The sequence below is a fragment of the Capricornis sumatraensis genome, chromosome 4 (genome assembly GCF_032405125.1).
Source record: "Capricornis sumatraensis isolate serow.1 chromosome 4, serow.2, whole genome shotgun sequence".
NCBI lineage: Eukaryota > Metazoa > Chordata > Mammalia > Artiodactyla > Bovidae > Capricornis > Capricornis sumatraensis.
The window spans coordinates 40,215,108-40,232,073 of NC_091072.1; the positions used below are offsets into that span (position 1 = coordinate 40,215,108).

The following is a 16,966-nucleotide window of genomic DNA, read 5'->3' on the forward strand; positions in this document are numbered from 1 at the left end:
AAGATGGTAACAATAACCCTGTATGCGAGACAGCAAAAGAGACACAGATGTATCGAAGAGTCTTTTGGACTTTGTGGGAGAGGGCAAGGGTGGGATAATTTGGGAGAATGGCATTGGAATGTTAAAAATATCATATATGAAACGAATCACCAGTCCAGGTTCGATGCATGATACAGGGTGCTCGGGGCTGATGCACTGGGATGACCCAGAGGGATGGTATGGAGAGGGAGGTGGGAGGGGGGTTCAGGATGGGAACACATGTACACCCATGGCAGATTCATGTTAATGTATGGCAAAACCAATACAATATTGTAAAGTAATTAGCCTCCAATTAAAATAAATAAATTTATATTAAAAAAATAAAGTAACTGCCTCTAATGCTGAATCTCTTATATATTCTTTGAAAGTGAAAGTGAAAGTGAAAGTGAAGTTGCTCAGTCTTTGTGACCCCATGGACTGTAGCCTACCAGGCTTCTCCATCCATGGGATTTTCCAAGCAAGAATACTGGAGTGGGTTACCATTTCCTTCTCCAGGGGATCTTCCCGACCCAGGGATTGAACCTGGGTCTCCTGCATTGGAGGCAGGCGCTTTAACCTCTGAGCCACCAGGGAAGAACTTATATATTCTTTACATTTTCACAAGCTCTATGAGGTATTGAGTTAGTGATTGAGGATGCCAAATAACAGTGGAATTATATTTCGTAGATTTAAATAAGAGAATTTTGTAACTAATTAGAGTGTTAGACGATTTTGGAAACCTTTCTATTTACTTTATATTTAAATTGCAGACACCCAGCTTTTTCTTGATCTCCTTTGCCAACTTTGCACTTATCTCTAAAATCTTCAGAGCACTGAATCTTCAAAGCCCTTCAAGGCGTCTTCTAGGACGCCTCTTTTTTTTTTCCCTAAATCTCTTGGTCTTTAAAATATTATATCTACTAAAAATTTCCAAATGTTAAGTTCCTAGACTTATCTCTTTCATGTGACTTCTTAGTACTTAGGCACCTAAAATGCAACAGAATTAAAAGTAGAATTTATGTCCCCTTCAATTCCAAAGTTCGTCGTGACTGTCACATGTTCATTTCTGACTACTGATGATTTTTTACTTTATCTTTGACTCTTAATTCTTCTTTACTTTCTAAATAGCCAACTTTATTCAGTATTCCTTAATGCATTCTCTCTATTTCCACAATCAATATCTCAGCCCAGTCATCTATAATCTCAATTACATGTGCCTTTAAGAGTCTATGATTCTTTCCTCTCTTTCTGGTATAACTTGGCTTCAGTTTGCTCCAAATACTGCTGATGCTAAATTTCTCTTGGGAAGGGATGTAATTTTATTGAAGAACAACTTACAGAAGTTATTTTATTTTCTTCTTGTGCCAATGTAGATATTTTCAAATGTTTTAAGGGATGACATAGGGACAAGATATGAGACAGTCTTCAAAGTTCTAAACAGGATAACTTGGATAACATTGAAGAAATCAGTGAGCCAGTTTCTACTTGCTATGTGAAATATATATTTGTAATTTTTATAGGTGTTTATAAATGTAATTGGTTACAGAAAAATGATACTTTTCAAATGAAGGTGGTAATTGGTCTTGCAAAATAGGTACCTAATGAAGAGTTTACTAACTGGGTAGAAGCACAGAGTTGGACACGACTGAAGCGACTTAGCAGCAGCTGCAGCAGCAGCAGAATTAACCTCCAGATTTCCTCCAAATTATGATGGAGTTGTGTAAGGGCAACACTTACACTGAGCACTTAATCTGGTGTATTATAATGTCTTGATTTGCTCTTGTTCAAGGAAAGTCAATCTCTTCAGAATCCTAAGAACACTTTACTTCTTCTGGAATTGTCTTCACCAGGCTGTCCTCATCCTGAATCGACCCCCATCTTTGACGCTGTTTTCACAGTAAGACCGTTCCTAGGAGCTTTCATAGAATGTGTGTGTGTGTGCTCAGATGTAACTAACTATTTCCAACTCCATGGACTATAGCCCACCAGGCTCCTTTGTCCATGGAACTTTCCAGGCAAGAATTCTGGAATGAGTTGCCATTTCCTACTTCAGGGGATCTTCCTGACCCAGGGATTGAATCTTGAGTCTAATTCTTTGACAGGCAGATTCTTTACCACTGCGCCACTTAGGAAGTCCTTTCATAGAATGACTTGGGCTTAAATGAACTTTTCACTCTCTTGGAATTCTTTAACACATATCAGCACAACTTTATGTCACCGGTTAAAATTACCTAGCTGTGTTACATGCTCATGGTGTCCCTTCCTACTTGTGTTTATTAAGGTCAATAGCAGGATTCTGCTGATTTTGTGTCTGTGTATTTTCTGTCCCGACATGATATGCAGTGACTCAGATGTGCATATTTGATGGATAGATTGAAAAATGTTGCAAAATGCATATTGGAACATTAGTTCTTGATGACTCACTCATTTCAGTGGAATCACACTTTAAAATATGTAAGAATTACTAATCTATGAATTACTTAAATTGTCAGAAGAAAACAATGACTGTTAAAAATGTAAATTAAAATTTCATAACTTAGTGAGCACTGTCTATTCTATTTGATAGGGACTGTATAGAGATACATGAATTAATGTAGTATTCCATGATAACAGTACTGCTAGCTCATACATAATCAACTGTGAAGGCACAAAGAAAGTTCCAGGTCATTCTATCTGTAGGATCACTCAAGGAGTAAATGAGAAGTTATGGTAAACCCTAAAGATGTTGATTTAGGTGGAGAAGAGAAGTGATTTCAGGGAAAAAAAGAGAGTAAAACCCATAGTTGGTGTGAATGTGTTTGTTTATGTGTATGTGCTTGATGAAAATTAGTGACTTAAAAAAATAAATAGGCATTAGATTATAATTTACTTGGATTAGAATATCTAGGAAGTTTGTGGTATTAATCATAAAAGTAGGAAGCAAAGAAAGATTTTTAAAGAAAATGCATGACAGAGTCCTATAAATGCAGAATAATTTTGAGGAGTCTAATGATTTTAATCATTTTTTGTCTGATACCTAACAAGGAATAACACATTCATAGACCCACATGCAGACACACACATACAAGCAGATTATAAACTCTCCTATTTTTCAGAATCAGTGTCACCAGATTTCTTATGGTTTTCATTGACAAAAGAGAAATGATAAAATTAACAGAAGCTACAGAAAATATAACTTACGTGTGTTGAAAGCCTATTTTTGAAGAAATTGGTATTCTTTGCTTTTGAAATTGGGGCAAATTCATTGGATACCATGGCTTGTGATGTAAGATCATCATCGGTATAAATATCAGAAATATCTTAGGACACAAAAGAAAACACTTTCATTTCCAACATTACATTTTAGGACTCAAAAGTCTAACATTTATTTTGAATCTTATGCTTTCTGAGAGCCATTGGATTGTCATAAAAAATTTCATTAAAATGACATAAGAGCTGAATCATGTTTATCAATAAATATTGTATCATTTTAATATTTATTACACAATACAATTTAATGGATTACAACACTCATTAATCAGAAGCAGAGGTCGAGAACATGCCTCAGTAACCTGGAGCTAAGAGACCTCGCTCTGCTCTCTTTTCCCCTCAACAGTGTCTTACTGCTCATGCTGCTTCTGCTGTTTTCCTCCACAGATATGCTCTGAGTGTTGTGGCCAAGATAATTGTCCTAAAAAATGAAATTGATCTGTTAGTATATTGCTTTAAATGAAAAAAAAAAATCCATAAGGGGATAGTTGCGAATTAAGGCACAAATGAGGACTATAGCCCGGGAGACAGAATTTCAGCCATCTCTGAGAAACTGCTCAGAAGAGGTGGGGAAGGGTCAATGTGATACGTGATTTTAGTGCACACATTTTGGCAGAGCCTGGGTTCTAGTCTCAAGGGGAAGATAGCACTGTTAATGATTTTGGTGCTTTTCTAGATATGAAGAGATGCAGGAAATGGGCTCATAAAACCCTCTCCTGAAAATATCTGTTTGCAGGCCTGTTGTACTGGTTTTTCTCAGAGCATAGTGTACCTTCTTCCTGACCTCCACTCTGAATTCCTTTCAGGGATGTTGAAGGTCAGCAGCTGCAGCAGCTCTTGATTTGATTCTTGTCAAAGTAAAAGTATTAGTCACTCAGCCATGTCTGACTCTTTGCAGTCCTATGGACTGTAGCCCACCAGGCTCCTCTGTACATGGAATCCTCCACACAAGAATATTGGAGTGGGTAGCCATTCCCTTCTCCAGGGCACCTTCCTGACCCAGGGATCAAACTTGGGTCTCCCGTGTTACAAGTTCTTTACTGTCTGAGCCACCAGGGAAGCCCCAGACCCTGTCGAGGTGGATGGCAAATGCCCATTTGTAGTTGGCCAAAGGCTCCTATACTGACCCCAGTGCCTGCTGTGCACCCAGTGGGATTCCACTCTTCCCAGTGGCCAGGGCAGCTTGTGGAGGGTTTCTGCCTGCTTCTCCCCCTCCCCTGCCCTCCACCCTCATCCCTCACTGAACTGCAGCCACATGGGGCTTTCAGTTTCCCAAACTGATTCTCTCTATACACCTGCTCTGAGAGTTCCCTAAGTTCCGCCCTCTCCCTGACACTTGTGTTACTTATCTCCTTTCCCACACTCGTATTTCGCCCCAAATACCATGAATGGAGCCTCCCGTGAATGAGCCCACCCTTCCTTGTTCAGCTCTGTTATGGGAAGCCACATCCCCATCCCCATCCCACAGATCACAGGATTAGAGTTGAGAGTTTACATGGATGTCTGTTTGGGTGTGTGTTTATGTAAACATGAAGACTGAGAACCCCATGAGGGCAGGGACTGTCTCAGTCCTTTTCAGCATGGTACCAGGGCATGCCCACCAAACATCTGTGCGAGGAGTTATTTTTTGAGAAGCCTTAGAAAATGTTCATCTCTTTTACCGGAAGACAACTCAGTCTGCATGTATCATTTGTTCATGGGAAATAGGCATGGTGTGATGTAAGATTTATTAAAATTACAGGACAATTGTATTGAGAAACACTGTGGAAGTTTTTTTTTTAACTTCTATTATATGAACCCATCACATTTAAACTTTCTTTTCCCAAATGCCTAACACTTCAAAGTCCAATGAAAATGGTCTTGAAAATCATTGAAAAGTCTTTTCTGCTCTGCGATTCCCTCCAGAGCTTTGTTAAGTAGCCAAAGGTACACAGTCCTGCCAACTTCGATATTTCTCCAACACTTTGTTAATTAAGTGTTGAGGTTAGTATGCAAATGGGTATTTTTAGAGATTAACCCAAGAAGCTTTGTCACCAGTGAGGGATAAAAGTTTAAGCATTTGAACACTCAGGCTTTTCTGACCTGCTGCTCCTCTGTTTTTCAATAGCACAAATTATTTTGTGGGGGATGAATCACAAATGCCCATGGAACAACTTTCCAATCACAATGCAATAAATGGAAACACAATTTAGAAAAGTAGGCAGCCGGCACTCTGGAGAGAGGAGAGGAGACGAAGAGGCAGAGGTGGTCTTTGTATTTTCTCCCAGCTGTGCGTGTGGACTTGTTCTGTTAGTCACATCCTGTTCTCTGTAGTGTGTGTGTGTGTGGTGTGTCCTTCTAGGTCAGATCACACTTATCTTACTCTGCCCAGCCTAAACTGTCAAGACATCATTCACACACCCAAAGAAAGCACTGTTCTATTTTAAATGGGATGAAATAATTCATGCACTTTTATTTTATGTTTCCTTCAGATGCTCTGACACCGCTGAGGTATTTAGAGGACTTTCCTTCTCTTTGTTCTCTGTCATGCTGACAGAACAAGAAATTTGGTGCAGTAGGTTGCTAACCATCATTTTTGTCATCATCCTGTGCTTTGGAAATCTCTTTTTATCCAACACATCAGTTCATAGCTTTCTTCAGTATTACTCATCACAGAAAAAAATAAAATTTTTTATGAACATTTCGACCTGTAAAAGCGCCCTGTAAGAAAGAATTCACTGCATCAAATAGAATATGTATCTTTTTTGCTCTCTTACGAAAATAAAGAGTAGAAAGTCATGCTGATTCATGAGTACATCTAATACAGAAACCAAACTAAGCCATCTGGTTTAGTTTTAATTTCTTTAAGTGTTTTTCATATATATGTGTGTGTGTGTGCGTGCGTGTGTGTGTGCATGTGTGTGTGTGTGTGTGTGTGTTAGTAAAGGGCTTCCCAGGTGGTGCTAGTGGTAAAGAAATTGCCTGCCAATGCAGGAGATATAAAAGATTCAGGTTCAATCCCTGGGTGTGGAAGATCCCCTGGAGGAGGGCATGGCAACCCACTCCAGTATTCTTACCTGGAGAAGCTCATGGACAGAGAAGCCTGGTGGGCTACAGTCCATAGGATCACAAGGAGTCAGATGTGACTGAGGTGACTTAACACATGTTAGTAAAACTATAAAAGGGGAAGAATAATTTGTATACCAAAAGCAGTAAAAATTTATATTGATTTTGTATTTACTTGGTAGAAATGTTCTTTTGAGAAAGAAATATTTTTTTTTATGTTAGTGTCCTTTTAGGGGCCATACATACAGGTGATTGCAACATGGGTTTTATCTAGTTCTATTAACAATGCTGTTAAAGAATTACAGTGTTGTAAAGTAATTAACCTCCAATTAAAATAAATAAATTTATATTAAAAATAAATAAAAATAGAAAATTAAAAAAAATTACAATGCAAATTTTAATAGATGATGTTTAATAATGTCAATAACCTGCTATTGGATTAAAATTCAGCCACTAGGCCTATGAGTAATTTACAGTGTTGACATACTATATATATATATGTGAGGTGTTCCACAGTTAGCTTTACTTAAGCTGCTTAAAATATTCCGCCTCCAAATACTTGTTGGGAAAGGCACAGTCTATAAAGCAGAAATATAACTGGAAAGGGGGAGCATGGCTTAAAACTCATGTAATGATCATGAATTCTGGATAAAATTCTTCCTCCTTTATTTTTTTCTATTTATAACCATTTCATCATATCTTCCCATTTTTAAAGATTATATTTCTGCCCACTCTAAAAACCTCGAACAGGCTGATTTATTATCCCAATTTCCCTCTGGCCCTTGTTCATTTATTCACAATGCCGGGCACACACTTGAAAACTAAAATTCTAAAGATAAAACAGTGTGTTCTCTGAAGATACACTATATATGGACATATGTTACCTAATCTTTATCATATGGAAATGCAGGGAGTTCCTGCCGCCCAACCCACCATGATTTTTCAGGATCTGGATGTAGCCAGGAAGATTATGTGGAATAGGACAGAAACCATTTTGATAATAGTAATTACCTGTACTGCCTGCCTGTGATTATTTCAATTTCCCTCTGCTGTGCCTTTGATTAAGTCTTCATTCCCTAATGCATTGCACTTTGAGTTCCTATTATTCTTGGCTGTTTTGCTGATTCTTCTGTGAAACTGCTGAAAAGGTAGTGTAAGTACTAGCTGTTCTAAGAGACACCGTGACATCTGTGAGCATCCTTCTGAAATCGGAAGGTGGGACATGAGTCAGGAGCACTGCTCCCCATTGGGTGGCGGTTGACTCTGCACTTGGTACAAAGTGAACCAAGGCCTCGCTCAGCATGCCGTTCCAATTCTGTAGCCTTCTTCTTTATTCCAAATCAAAAAGAACTTCTTGGATTTTTTTTTCCATCAAATTACCCTCAGTTCATCTCTCAACCTTATTTTGCCAAGGTAGAAAAACCTGTAGGACTTTCTTCTGAAATGTTAATGTTGATACCACCAGAGAGTTAGAATCTCCATATTTGAATATCAAGGTTAGAAGAGCTTACAGACTTACTGCTTAAAATATTGAAATGAAGAAAAAATCATAACTTTGTGTAGTAGTATTCATTCATTCATTCAGACATCCGTCCATCAAACACATATTTGGCTGCCTAATATAAAACACCACGGACTCAGTGTCATATTTCATATTTCTAATAGATAACCATCTCTTTTCAACTATGAACTGAACCAGCAATTGCAACACCGAGTGATAGGGCTTTAGAGTTGCATGAACAGGGGTTGAGTACAAACAGGAAAATCACTAACTGCAGGATATAGGGCAATTCCCAGTGAAATCTCTGCCTCCACTCAGTCTTGGAAAAACACTTATGACTTGGTGACACTTAAACAAAGAAGGGGAGTGTGGGACAATAATCTTTCTAGGTCCTCAAAACACATATTGGAAAGCAGAGAAGTGAGGGAGCAGGGCTTAGTGAGGAAGGGGTATTCAAATCCTTTTTATGTGACTGCAGCCTGGTAATAAAGGCATGGCCTGACATGAGGCATGAACCCCCTGCGTCCACACATGTATGCTGATAGCCTTACGTTCTAGGTGGATAGATGAGAGATGGATAGACGGTCAGATTATAGATTATAAAGGAATGGTCATCGATGATAAAGGTGATAGGTAGTAGGTAGGTAGAAGATAATAGATGATAGATGGGTAGTAAGCTTGCATAGAGATGATAGATGTATGGATAGATAGATGATAGGTAGGTGGAAAGCTAGCTGATAGGTGGATAGACGAATGAGGGATGGATAGATTATATAAACAGACAGACAGGCAGATGTATCGACTGCATTTGAAAAGAGGGGTTTTGTGTCCTATCCTGGTACACAACTAGCTGCTGGTAGTGATTCAAATCAGTTATCCACCAACTCACTCTTGCATCTCTTTCTGGTTTACTTGCTCTTTCTGACTGGTGGGGAATTTCTGTGAACACAGGAGGTGCCACGTGAAAACATAGACAATCTTTATAGATTATTTATTTTATTTGATAGTGCCATAAAACTACATTTCACATTAAGACAAATAATTGTAAATTGAAAACACTGGGCTGCAGAGTAACATTGTCATTGATGTGGGTGGCTGTTTATTGGAAGAGCACCCCACAGGGGTGCATTTGTTCTTCTCCAGTCTGGGGGTATTTGGATGAAAATGCTGGCCAAGTATTGAGTAGGTTCCTAAGGCAGCCTCTTTCCTTTCTTACTCCTGAGGCTTCTGGGTAACTTGCCTTAGACTCCTTCCCAAACATCTTTGCTGAGTCCCCAACGTGTCTCTCCCCAACCTTCCTAAAGCCTGGTTCCTCTCTCCACTCACAGCAGCGTGCACCTGCCCTTTCATCTACTCCTGCATTTATCCTGAAAACAATGCGTAACCAGATAAAAATAAATAACCATGGAGATGAGTGCTGCTGGGGGAAGGAAGGCAGAACTTGAAACACTTCTGGTCCTGATGAAGTTGAAAAGCACAACACATGAAGCCTCTAAGCTAATGCTGCTCTGTCCCTATCGCTCTTTTTTTTATTTTAATGTATATGTTAAAGTGTACAACATGGTGATTTTGCATATACATACCTATGTGAAATGACTACGTCAAGCTAATTATCATCATATCCTCACAGAGTTACTTATCGTGAGTAAGGAGACACCCGAAATCTACTGTCTAAGCATATTTCCAGTACTCAGCACATTACTGTTGCTCTTTTATTGAAGTATAGTTGATTCACAATGCTGTGCTAATTTCAGGTATAGAGCAAATTGATTTGGTTATATATATATATGTATATATCTGTATTCTTTTTTTCCAGTTCTTTTCCTTACAGTTTACCACAAGTTATTGAACACAGTTCTCTGTACTGTGCAGGAATTCTTTGCTGTGCACCTATTTTACATATGGTAGTGTGCATCTGTTAATCTCATAGTTCCAATTTGTCGCCACTACCCCGCCTTCCCCTTTGGTAACCGTAAGTTTGCTTTCTACGTATGTGACTCTGTTATGAACATAAGTTCATTTGTACTATTTTTTCTATTCTGCATATAAGTAATATCATGCAATACATGTTTTTCTCTGACTTATTTCACTTAGTACAATAATCTATAGGTCCACGCATGTTGCTGCATTGGCATCCGTTTTCATGGCTGGGTAATATTCCATTGTGTGTATTTACTGTTTCTTCTTTATTCATCTGTTCATGGACATTTAGGTTGTGTCCCTGTCTTGGCTGTGGTAAATGGTGCCTCTATGAACATAGGGATGCATCTATATTTTCAAATTAGAACTTCTGCATTTTCTGGATATATGCCCAGCGGTGTGATTGCTGAATCATATGGTAATTCTAGTGTTAGTTGTTTTTTTCTTTTTTTTGAGGAACCTCCGTACTCTTTTCTATAGTCGCTTCACCGATTTACATTCCCATCAATGGTGTAGTAGGCTTCCCTTTGCTCCACACCTTCTCCAGCATTTAGTGTTTGTGGACTTTTTGGTGATGGCCATTCTGCCTGGTGTGAGGTGATATCTCATGGTAGTTTTGATTTGCATTTCTTTAATAATGAGTGATGTTGAGCCTCTTTTTGTGTGGCTGTTGGCCATCAGTATGTCTTCTATGGAGAAAAGTCTGTCTAGGCCTTCCACCTATATATCGTTTGGCTTGTTTGTTTGGGTTTTTTTTTTTTTGTTAGTATAGTATTATTAACTATGATCTCATGCTGTATGTTTAACTTCTAGCTGCAGTTATCCTATACAACTGTATCTTTATTGCACATTTGTATCAAATAATTTTTATTTGACCAAAATGTGTGGGTCCTCAAGGAAATCAACCACGTATATTCACTGGAAGGACTGATGCTAAGGCTGAAGCTCTTTGGCCACCTGATGCAAAGAACTGACTCCTTAGAAAAGACCCTGATTCTGGGAAATATTGAGGGCAGAGGAGAAGGGGACAACAGGATGAGATGGTTGGATGCTATCACCGACTCAATGGACAGGAGTTTCTGTGAGATGGTGAGGGACAAGGAAGCCTGGTGTGCTGCAGTTGAAGGGGCACAGGGACAGGACTGAGCAACTGAAAAACAACAACAAATATATGGACCCCACTTCCAGGTCACTTTAGAAGACAGAGAGGAGGGTGCATCTGTGAACGTTTGTAGGTTTAGACATCTTTCCATCACTGGCCATCATCCTTCACCACCTGTCCATCCATCACTGTCCACCATCCATCCATGCATTTATTTCACACATAGTCTGGGAGCATCTCATGGATGCAGGGCTGAGGCTAGCTGCTGGGGAAATGTTCCATTTGCTGAAAAAGCTCCTGTATTATTTCTATCAAAGTGCAGTTTTTGAAAAGTACTCTTTATTTCCGTCTTGAAGTCACAGAGCAACTGCTGGCATTTACTTACCTTCTGCACTAGCAGTTCTCTCCTTGTTGGATTTGAAACTAATTTTCTTTATCTTGACACAAAGACCCAAAATATGACTTTCTTCCCATAGGAACAGACGGTGAGGAGGCAGCAGAACTTACAATTTACCAAAAGGGGGATACTATATTTAAACAGTATATTAATACACGATCGTACAGCTGGACAAATTCTGTTCCTCTGAGAATGTTGCGTTTGCTTTTCTAAAATTCACTAGTGCTGTCGTAACATGCATGGTGGGAAAACATGGATGATAAGGAGGGAAGGGAGGAACAAAGAAAGGAGAGAAAGAAAGTGGAAAGGATAGAAACAGGGAAGGAAAGAAAGTAAGCAAAATTGATGGAGATAGAGAACAAATCAAGGCAAGGAATAAAGTGATTAAATACATCATGCTGCTTAAGAGAGCACTATATATTACCTGATGCCTTAGAGTGAAAAAGAAAAAAAACTCATGAGCAATCAAATATATTTGCAATCTTTTAAAAAATACTGTCTTTAATTTGGACTGGATACATATAATGTATCTATAATGATGTCCTTCAATATCAGGCAGCAGTTTTGAGCCACAGCAAAATTCATATTCCTGTGCTTTGGGGGATGGAAATGACCTGTAATTGAAAATTTGAACTATTGGGCATAGAAGGAGGATTAAGAGACCCTGTTAAGTGTACAGAATTTTATGTTTAATCAATTTAAATGTGCTGTTTTAAGGGAAGCCCTTAAAATAGCTTTTTTTCTGGGTTAGTCCATCGTGTGCTCTTGGTGTTTCCTGTCTCAGAATCAGTCCTAACCACTGACTTCTTCTAAAAATGCACAGAGACATGTTCATTCGCAAAAGTAGTGGTTCTGTTTGCTCACATGCTGGAATATCAGGTTTCCATGACAAGACCATGGGTGACAAACTGAGACTTTTATTTTCAATTAGCTTTGAGCTAAATGTTTTCATTTATATTTCATTGTAATTGAAATAGGCTTAATAAGGTAGTAGATTATTTCTGTTTAAGACAAAGTGCCAGAGAGATTTTGTAAGTCTCGAAATCTTCAGCTCCCAGAAGGAACAGATTCAGCATATGGATATTCTAGTCTCTGAAATCAGACATTGGATGTTTTATTTTTTCCTTCTAGAAACATGTCAAGTGTGTGGTTACTTGATACCAAATGTTACTTTTTAAAACAATTTAAGAAAAAGTCACTTTTCTAACAGGAGGCAAGTTATATTTAAAGGTTTCCCAAAACTGAAATGAAGGGAATAAATTCAAAGTTTACAATTTTAATTATAGCAAAGCCTCTCTCTGTAGATTTAATGAATCTATCTAGATGGCAAGGGAGATGTGATTGCAAGTTGAAAAATTCTAAGTGAAGATTGCTTTAGTAAATGTAATCATGCTTTTGTTTATATACCAAATGTTGGCAATATGCATTAATAGCTATATTAAATAATTCCTCAAATTTGCAGTAACTTAAAATTTCTCTGGATTTGAATAACTAAAGCACAACGGTTAAGGATTTTCTTTTTAAGCATTCCAGAGTGCAAAGAAAATTTGTAGAACACATATTCTTTTATAATGATCAAGAGACTTATGACTTCTGAAACATTATGCCCTAAAAATGTGCTGCATTTTAAAACATTTAACAAGCTAAGATATTTACAAATGGTTTTTCTGAGTCTCATCAGGCCTTTGCAGGATAATCATACTCTACAAATTGTTTATATGGTTGCAGTGCACTGGGGACAACTCAAAAAATGAGATTTGGTTACTTTTCCTTTACATTATCTTCATATATATATATATATATATATATAAAATTTCTGTCTTGAAGGGAGGTGGCTCATAGACCTGTTTATTCTTTACATCATCTTCATATATATATATATATATATATATATATATATATATATATATAATTTCTATCTTGAGGGGATGTGGCTCATAGACCTGTTTATTCTTTACATCATCTTTATATATATATATAATTTCTGTCTTGAGGGGAGGTGGCTCATAGACCAGTTTATTGTGGTTTCATGAGAAGGGTAGTTTATTGTGTGTCTGCATGGGAGCTGGCAGTCAGCTGTAGTCTGTGCATTTCTCTTGGGTACCTCCCTCCATGTAAAGGCTCAGCTTTGCACACCTTTATGAGTTGCACTTCTGTGATGCTAGTGTAGAAGAAAAACAGGCTGGGAGTCAGGCATGGGCAGCAAAGTGCACCTAGACAGCAATGATTCATGTCAGTATCACCCACGTTTTATTGGCTAAAATGGGACATGTGGCCGTTCCAGCCATCAGTGGGACTAGCTGGTTTGTTGCTCGTATGTCCCAAAGAGGGAAAGGAATTATTTATCTGTGGCCAGCAGTAATGGTCACCGCAGAAATGTTCAAAATTGAAGGGGACACCAACCAATGGACAGGAAGTAGGCTATTCTATTATCTATTAAATCTGCCCGAATGATTTTATGGAAGACATACATTGAGGTAAAATAATAAAATGAATTATACTAAGCCAATGGAAAATAAAGACTTTGTATAGTTGCCTCAACCTGAGAGTGGATTTCTATGGGCCAATTCAGTCAAGGAAATGTAGTGGCAGATTTTCTTTTTCTCAAGCCGCCTATTGATAATCCACTTTTCACTGAATGTGTTTTTATTGTTGCCTCAAAGTTCAATAAACATGTATAAATTTGGGACTTTGCAGGATGCTGAGGCCTGTGCTAGCTGGGGGCGGTGCGTGAAAGGATAAGACACAGAATCTAGGAAACTGAGAAAACTTTACTAAGACATTTAAGGTACAGCCTGTATATATGATGGTAGCACATCAAAGAAATGGGAATTTTGCAGTTGGAATCTCTCTCTACATATATATGTGTATATACACATACATATGTACATGTGTATATATGTATATATACACACATACACACACACACACACACATGCCACAATTTCTAGATCCTATAACCGTCCTGTCTCCAAAACTAGCAATTAGCTAGTATTATCTGCAATGTAAGTGACCTAAAGATTGGTACCTGGGGTAGGAAATATTAATGTTGCTTGATTTGGCAGGAAATGGTCTTTGGAGAGCCAGGTGATAAATGGCATTTTACTCTTATCCTTGCCAGTCACAGCAGGGGATGTTAAACTAGAAAGAAAATGTGCCAGGGTACAGAGCTGGCTTGCCCAGCTGTACACTGGGCTCTGTAACAGTCTTCAGCACAGCTGTGCCGAGTAAACTAATAAATTAACCGTATGCCAGATTTCTCTTTGTTTATTTCTCAAAGTTGTGTGTGTACGTGGAATGTGCATACACACACACACACACACACGCAGATATATAAAATCAAGATTATGGCTCAGTTGGTAAAGAATCCACCTGCAATGGGGGATACCTGGGTTCGATCTGTTGGGTTGGGAAGAACCCTTGGAGAAGGGAATGGCTACGTATTTCAGTATTCTGGCCTGGAGAATTCCATGCACTGTATAGTCCATGGGGTGGCAAAGAGTAGGATACAACTCAGTGACTTTCACTTTCACTATTAGAGTTCCATCGTGAGATTATAAGTGGTCAGAATTGCTGTTCTTTTTATACATGATAATTTGGCATGAAATCACTCGTTTCAGTATTTGTATGATTAATTAGCACAACACATCTAAGATTTGAAAGGGCACCAATCACGTGTTGGAACTGGGGCGCATCCTGTCAATCCCTATGTTCTTTATGGCCTGAAGGAGGACCTGAAGCACTCACATGCCGTGGACTCTCCATATCCACGGGTTTCTGAATCCAAGGATTCTGTATCCTCAGGCCCCATAATCCCAGGGAATTGGTTGCAGTCACGGTTATGGAGGGCCAACTGTAAACTGCACAAAACGTAACAAAAAGACAGAATCCGAGATAAGACTCAAGATGAGGTCTTCCCTTGGTTAACTTGGTGGCTTTACCTGCTGCCTTGTTCCTGGGTCCCTTTCTTCATTCTACTCGGTTCTTAGCATTAATGAAATATCGGTATTTCTTAACAGTGAGAAATATTAATTTCTTAACAGTGAACTGTGGCTTTAGTTAGGAGCTGAAGGAACTCTTGAAGTAACACCTTCATGTCAGTAGCTGGAGAATTTGCTGATGCTGAATGCCTTTGTTTAACTTTCAAACTGCCAAGGGCATCTTCTCGGCAGTGAGGAGTGATGGGGCTGTGGAGGTGGCTGGCGTCTCCTAGGCTGTCTCCTGTGACTTTTTAGGAACCCTGACTTGCGGCGTAACATGATCTCACTTGTGAAGTATCATCTGCAGAGGAAAAACTGAAACAAGCTGAAGATCTCTGGGAGATAAGAAGTGATGTGTTGGTTAAGTGAAGGAGATGAAAGATGTGGCAAAGGATTAAGTCATCTGTAGACTGATGGCCTGAACACACTGAAAAGAGGTTTTCCCTCATCTACAGGTCAGCATTACCCGGTACTTCTGAAATAACAAAACAGGGTTTTCCTGTAGTATCTGAATGATCTTATTTCACAGTCCTATATAGTTTAGAAATATCTTTATGAATAAAATTCTTTGATTAAAAATACCTATTGTAGATCTCTTTTTTGAAGAAGTCCTTAAGTCACTGCTTTAGTTTGCTAGGGTTATTATAATGAAATGCCACAGACGGGGTGGCTTACGCAGCAGAAATATATTCCTCACAATCCTGGAGGCTGTAATTCCAAGACAAGGTGCCTTCAGGGTTGATTTCTCCTGAGGCCTCTCCTCCCAGCTTGCAGATGGCCGCCTTCTTCCCGTGTCCTCACATGGCCATTCCTCTGTATTCCTGTCCCTTTGATGTCTCCTCCTCTGATAAGGACACCGGCCCCATCAGAGGAGGGCCAACCCCAATGACCTCATATAAACTTAATCACTTCTGCAAAGTCTTTGTGTCCAGATACTTTCACGTTCTGAAATGCTGGAGGTTGAAGCATCAACGAATGAGTTTTGAGGGAACACAAGTCACTCCAACTAAAACCTTTAGAAGTGATGGACACTTGCCAAGCCCTTAAACTAGGCTATGTGCCCCATCCTTTAAAGTGCTTTTATGAATAGCCTTATGAATGATAACACACCTAGGAAACAGGTATTGTCTCACCACAGACCAGAAGTTCAGAAACATTGCTTGAGGTCACACATTCATTTAGTAAATATTTCTCTTTTATTGAGATAGATTTAGCATATAAGCGTGCATAAATAGGAGGTGCACAGTGTGTTGATTTGGGGTACTTGCACACTGATATGGCCATCCCTGGCCCCATGCTAGCTCACACCTCAAGCAAGTCACATAATTATCATTTCTTTTTTGTGGTAACAACATTTAGGATGTACTCTCTGCAGCTAGCAGGTAAATGATGCTTGCTACTGTTATAATTGTAATGCCATTTTAACAGTTAATATGCTTGACTATAATCAGGATACCATGCATTAGATCCCAGAACTTTCCATCTTCTGACTGTAGGTTCTATACCCTTTAACTGACCTCTCCCCTCTTCCCACCCCCCTCAGCCCCTGCTAATCACCACTCTGCTCTCAGTCTGTACAAGTCTGGCTTTTCAGATTATACGTAGTGCCACTGTCATGCAATATTTGTCTTTCTCTGGCATCTCATATCACATGATGCCCTCAAGTGTCTCTGCGGCCCTACTGTGCATGGGAAGTGAGTCTAGCAATGGTAGATGTCTCATTGACAAAGCATGTCAGGCATCTATCTACTCTA

At 39.0% G+C, this 16,966-nt stretch overlaps 1 non-coding gene across 1 annotated transcript; it reads right to left on the minus strand.

The window, feature by feature from the left end:
• Positions 1–540: 540 nt before the first annotated feature.
• Positions 541–612, minus strand: TRNAW-CCA (transfer RNA tryptophan (anticodon CCA)). Its single transcript has one exon. It is a non-coding gene; the product is annotated as a tRNA-Trp (tRNA).
• Between the last annotated feature and the right edge of the window lie 16,354 nt (positions 613–16,966).